A 6,912-nucleotide genomic window follows, 5' to 3' on the forward strand; every position below is an offset into this window, starting at 1 on the left:
TCTCCACATGCTTCCTTGTATCATTCTCACTTTCCCTATCTGTTCATCAGGCAGATGTGGTATCTTCTCTGGAAGCATAAGATGTTGAAGATGGGTACTCGAGAGCAATGCCAGGTAAGTAATCAGGTAAGGGGTTCCAGGCAGTCAGTTCCTGACTGGAAGCTTGATTCCAAGTGCTGACTGATTGCTCTCTTTCTCCTTGTCTTGCAGGTAAGAACAAGGCCAAAGGAAAAGACAGGGAAAAAGCATGATATGGGATACTTTTGCTTTTAACCCTGATGATATGAGATATTCTTGCTCTGGTGTAGCTTGTTTGCAGAGGTATTATTGGGGGGAAAGAAAGCTGAGTATTTCGAGAGGCTTCGTTGGGAGTGCCCTATCAGATATGAGGAAGGGTTGAGCATTTTTACAGGTCTGCTTGTCCGTTGAGGATGAAGGTCGACATATATAGGAGTTTCCCTAACAACAAGTAGTAATGTTATTCCTTTACCCTGCTTGGTCATAGCACGGTAGTGGGAGCTGTCAGCTTCACGTGTGTCAGAGCACTTTGAAAAAGTGGTATGTGGTATCTGGAAAGCTGATGTTGCGTGTGAAGATTACAAACAAGTTTTATCCAAGGAGATCTGGCTCTCGAAGTTGAGAAAGCGATGCCTCTTCGGTTTTCGTACAAGCAATCCTGTCGGAGATCTGGCTCTCGAGATTCGGAAAACGGTGCCTCTTCGATTTTTGAGAGAGCAATCCTGCTCTGAGTCTAGCTCTCGAGATTCGGAGAGCAGTGTCTCTTTGATTTTTGAGAAAGTAATCATGTTGGGAGTCTGGCTCTCGAGATTCGGAGGACGGTGCCTCTTCGATTTTGGAGCAAGCAATCTTGTTGGGAGTGTTTTCTCGAATGTAAGTAAAGGTTGGGCATGTTTGCTAATCTACCTTGCCACAGAGCACAGAGGTTGACACACAAGGACTTTCCAATTATCTAGCAGCGGTGCTATTCCTTTACCCTTTTAAGTAATAATATGGTAGCTAGACCTTCAAAATTTATGTATCTAAACTTTGTTAGTGCTGTTTCTTTGCTATTCTTTTACCTTTCTTGGTCATAGCGATGTAGTGGGAGCTGCAAGCTTCACGTGTCTAAACTTTGTCAGAGATCTTTGGCAAAGTTATCTATGGTACCCATGAGCTGATGGTGCGTGTGGAAAGTGGATGATTGAACAGTAAGATTCACGTGCTTTCTACTTCACCAGAAATCTTCAACAGAATGCCCGTAATTTCAACAAAGCTGAGTGTGCATGTGACAGGTGTTGACAAGGCTGAAAAAAGCAGGTGCCTTTTCGATTTCTGAGATCGGTCCTCGTGGTCTCTGAGCAGCCAAGCTTTTGAGAAAGCAAGTGCCTCTTCGATTTCTGAGATCTGCCTTCGTGGTCTTTGAGCAGCCCAGCTTTTGAGAAAGCAAACGCCTCTTCAATTTCTGAGACCGGCCCTCGTGGTCTCTGAGCAGCCCAGCTTTTGAGAAAGTAAACGCCTCTTCGATTTCTGGGCAGGCGCCTCTTTGATTTCTGAAGCTCCGTCGAGTGCAGATTTTTATAGAGGCTGATATTAAGTTTCAAAGCACACTTGAATCTTCACCAGTAGAAGCTCCCTTCTTGCACTTCTAAGATCTTGATTTGTCCGACCTCTTCTCTCTTCAACACCTTTGAAAATGTCTGGCCCCTCCGACCGTCGTTTTGACTTGAACCTCGTTGAAGAGGCAGCCACGCCTTCTCCAGACAACATATGGCGCCCATCATTCTTATCCCCTACTAGTCCGCTTACCGTTGGGGATTCCGTGATGAAGAATGATATGACTGCTGCGGTGGTGGCCAGGAACCTTCTCACTCCCAAAGATAACAGACTACTTTCCAAACGGTCTGATGAGTTGGCTGTTAAGGATTCTCTGGCTCTAAGTGTTCAGTGTGCAGGTTCTGTGTCTAATATGGCCCAACGCCTATTTGCTCGAACCCGCCAAGTTGAATAATTAGCGGCTGAAGTGATGAGTCTCAAACAAGAGATTAGAGGGCTCAAGCATGAGAATAAACAGTTGCACCGGCTCGCACATGACTATGCTACAAACATGAAGAGGAAGCTTGACCAGATGAAAGAATCTGATGGTCAGGTTTTACTTGATCATCAGCGGTTTGTGGGTTTGTTCCAAAGGCATTTATTGCCTTCGTCTTCTGGGGCTGTACCGCGTACTGAAGCTCCAAATGATCAACCTACGATGCATCCTCCTTATAGGGTTCTGTCCAGTACTGAGGCTCCGAATGATCCCCCTACGGTGCCTTCTCTTTCTGGGGCTCTACCGACTGCTGAGACTTCTCCTAAGCAACCTTTGTGAAAGTTCCCTCTTGTTTGTTTATTTTGACTCATGTATATGTACATATTTGTAACTTATCGGAGATATCAATAAATAAGTTTTGCTTCATTTCAACGTATTGTGTTAAATACACCAAAGCTTTCTTCACTGAGTGGGGTCGGCTATATGAATCTTAGAACGCCATTGTGCTCGGTCCTGTGTCATGTCCTCCGTTAGATCCAAATGCTCTAAGTCTTTTCTTAGAGTCTCTTCCAAAGTTTTCCTAGGTCTTCCTCTACCCCTCCGGCCCTGAACCTCTGTCCCGTAGTCGCATCTTCTAACCGGAGCGTCAGTAGGCCTTCTTTGCACATGTCCAAACCACCGTAACCGATTTTCTCTCAATTTTCCTACAATTTCGACTACTCCTACTTTACCTCAGATATCCTCATTCCTAATCTTATCTTTTCTCATGTGCCCACACATCCAACGAAGCATCCTCATCTCCGCTACACCCATTTTGTGTACGTGTTGATGCTTCACCGCCCAACATTCTGTGCCATACAACATCGCCGGCCTTATTGTTGTCCTATAAAATTTTCCCTTGAGCTTCAGTGGCATACGGCGGTCACACAACACGCCGGATGCACTCTTCCACTTCATCCATCCAGCTTGTATTCTATGGTTGAGATCTCCATCTAATTCTCCGTTCTTTTGCAAGATAGATCCTAAGTAGCGAAAACGATCGCTCTTTGGTATTTCCTGATCTCCGATCCTCACCCCTAACTCATTTTGGCCTCCATTTGCACTGAACTTGCACTCCATATATTCTGTCTTTGATCAGCTTAGGCGAAGACCTTTAGATTCCAACACTTCTCTCCAAAGGTTAAGCTTCGCATTTACCCCTTCCTGAGTTTCATCTATCAACACTATATTGTCTGCGAAAAGTATACACCAAGGAATATCATCTTGAATATGTCATGTTAACTCATCCATTACCAACGCAAAAAGGTAAGGATTTAAGGATGAGCCTTGATGTAATCCTACAGTTATGGGGAAGCTTTCGGTTTATCCTTCATAAGTTCTTACGGCAGTCTTTGCTCCTTCATACATATCCTTTATAGCTTGGATATATACTACTCGTACTCCTTTCTTCTCTAAAATCCTCCAAAGAATGTCTCTTGGGACCCTATCATACGCTTTTTCCAAATCTATAAAGACCATGTGTAAATCCTTTTTCCCATTTCTATATCTTTCCATCAATCTTCGTAAGAGATAGATTGCCTCCATGGTTGAGCGCCCTGGCATGAACCCGAATTGGTTGTCCGAAACCCGTGTCTCTTGCCTCAATCTATACTCAATGACTCTCTCCTAGAGCTTCATTGTATGGCTCATTAGCTTAATACCCCTATAGTTCATGCAATTTTGTACGTCGCCCTTATTCTTGTAAATAGGCACCAAAGTGCTATTTCGCCACTCAGTTGGTATCTTCTTCGTTTTCAAAATCCTATTGAAAAGGTCAGTGAGCCATGCTATACCTGTCTTTCCCAAGACTTTCCACACTTCGATCGGTATATCGTCTGGGCCCACTGCTTTTCTATGCTTCATCTTTTTCAAAGCTACAACCACTTCTTCATTCCTGATTCGACGATAAAAGGAGTAGTTTCTACACTCTTCTGAGTTACTCAACTCCCCTAAAAAAGTACTCCTTTCATGTCCTTCATTGAAAAGATTATGAAAATAACCTCTCCATCTGTCTTTGACCGCATTCTCTGTAGCAAGAACCTTTCTATCCTCATCCTTGATGCACCTCACTTGGTTTAGGTCCCTTGTCTTCTTTTCCCTTGCTCTAGCTAGTTTATAGATATCCAACTCTCATTCTTTGGTATTTAGTCGCTTATACATGTCGTCATAAGCCGCTAACTTAGCTTCTCTCACAGCTTTCTTCGCCTTTTGCTTCGCTCTTCTATACCTTTCACCATTTTCATCGGTCATGTCCTTGTATAAGGCTTTACAACATTCCTTCTTAGCCTTCACCTTTGTTTGTACCTCCTCATTCCACCACCAAGATTCCTTTTGGTGTGGGGCAAAGCTTTTGGACTCTCCTAATACCTCTTTTGCTACTTTTCGGATACAACTAGCCATGGAATCCCACATTTGGCTAGCTTCCCCCTCTCTATCCCACCCACACTGGGTGATTACTTTCTCTTTGAAAATGGCTTGTTTTTCTCCTTTTAGATTCCACCATCTAGTCCTTGGGCACTTCCAAGTCTTGTTCTTTTTTCTCACTCTTTTGATATGTACATCCATCACCAACAAGCGATGTTGATTAGCCAAGCTCTCTCCCGGTATAACTTTGCAATCCTTACAAGTTATACGATCCCCTTTCCTCATTAGAAGAAAATCTATTTGTGTTTTTGACGACCAACTCTTGTAGGTAATCACATGTTCTTATCTCTTCTTAAAGAAGGTGTTGGCTAAGAAGAGATCATATGCCATTGCAAAATCCAAGATAGCTTCCCCATCCTCGTTTCTCTCCCCAAAACCATGGCCACCATGAAAACCTCTATAGTTGCCTGTCTCCCTGCCCACGTGTCCATTTAAATCTCCTCCTATAAATAACTTCTCCGTCTGGGCAATTCCTTGCACCAAGTCTCCAAGGTCTTCCCAATAGAGGAGAAGTGTAAGAGGAGAAAATGGGAAAAAAGGGAATTACTCAATAAATTTCACAATATCACATACGGGAAAGTCTTTATGCGACACATGCATAAAAACAACAATGATGGAGGGAGATGTTGGCAGTACCGCAGTAGCAATGCTGGTTAGGTGATGGCGTGGAAATTGTGGTGGCAGCAATGATGACAACTGTGGTGGGAGATGATGGTGATGGTGGTACGGTTGATGGTGCTAACTGTCACACCACGATTCCAAGATAAGTAAGGATCAATAAGTGGTAGACAAAAGTAGCAATACAATAATATAGAGAATCAGGTGAGACTTACACATAATATACATCAGAGTATTAGCGGAAACAAAATTACAATAAAATAGAACAAATTTTACTCTCAAATACACTACACACACCATCTACACCCCTTAAAATTTAGGGAACTTTAACGAAAAACATCCGGTACTATTCACTTTAACGAAAAATCACATTTTTACAATAAAAAGTCAATCCTGGTACTATTCACTTTACCCTTTATTTTGTCCTTATCATTAAAACTCAAAGTTTTCAAACCCTTTTCATTAGTTTTCCTCAAAATTTATTCTCTAACTGTCACATGTACTATGCAAAAAAAACAGCTCCACACCGTAGGAGTGATGCACCAAACAAAGCAAAACCTAGATACGCTATAAAGCTCGTGTGAGTTACAGTAATAAGACATATGTGATTAAAATGAATTAATCACATTTAGAAAACATCATATTGGAATCGTTTGTATATATAAGATAATCTCACTCGATATCTCGAATGAATCCACACATGCATTCAACCGACCTTTCGTGATTGATCCACACACATTCAATCATCTATTGTATGAATATAAGATGTGCCCCAGATATACTCGTGATTGATAGTAATAATAAATATAATATATGCCCCAAATATAATCATGGTTGACAGTATTAATAAATATAATATATGCCCTAAATATACTAATGGCTGACAGTAATAATTATATAAATACATATATCATTTCACTAAGCAGATTGATGATTGGGTAATAACACATTTAAAAATCTATGTTACGCACACAAAGTATATAACAAGAAAATCTTTCATACGAAAAATACATATCAAATAACATTAAAGCCCCTCACCTGAAGCCTCATGTGAGAACCCGTATTTTATATTTTCAGCTAGTGAGACTCACTTCTAATTTTGAATCAAATATTTTGGCCCAGTATCAACTATTAGTCCATCCTAATATTTCTTTAAACCGTTACTTTTAAGACCATTTGTTATGTTATATTTTGAAGTTAGTTGAGTGGTGGCATGATTTTACATGCATGAAATCTTATTCATAGGTGGCAACCAGTGGGGAGTTTAGAGTGTTGTCTAAGCATTGTAGATGCTGATTAACTTAGCCTATTGAGTGGAGGTGTCAAGGTATAGTTCAAAACGTAATATTAGCATGAGGAGGCAATTAGATAACATGGACGTGGCTTGGTAAGAGGAAGACAGATGTACCAAATAGTTTTTAAAATCTATATTACTTTGACAAGTGTCACAAGGATAAGGACCAATGTTTATTTGTAATTATTTTTATTTAATCTCCAAGTTTTGCAGCCGTCATCTTTTAGTATAAATAGGACATTCCTCCAACCGTTTTCAAACGTGAAATTGTTTTTGAGAAATGCATGCTATGTCTGCAAGTGTTTTTCTTACGTAGAGGTGTGTGTGTGTGTATATATATATATAAATATATATGTTTAGAGAGAAATTAGAAGATAAAATATAGCAGAAAAATATATATAATGATTTAAGAAGGAAAGCTCTTTGATAAAACTCCTCATCGAGTCACGTAGTGAACCCCAAACAGGAAGGAAAGCTCGTCATCAACCTGACGTTATTAATTCTGCGT

The sequence above is a fragment of the Malus sylvestris genome, chromosome 16 (assembly GCF_916048215.2).
Source record: "Malus sylvestris chromosome 16, drMalSylv7.2, whole genome shotgun sequence".
Classification (NCBI taxonomy): Eukaryota; Viridiplantae; Streptophyta; class Magnoliopsida; order Rosales; family Rosaceae; genus Malus; species Malus sylvestris.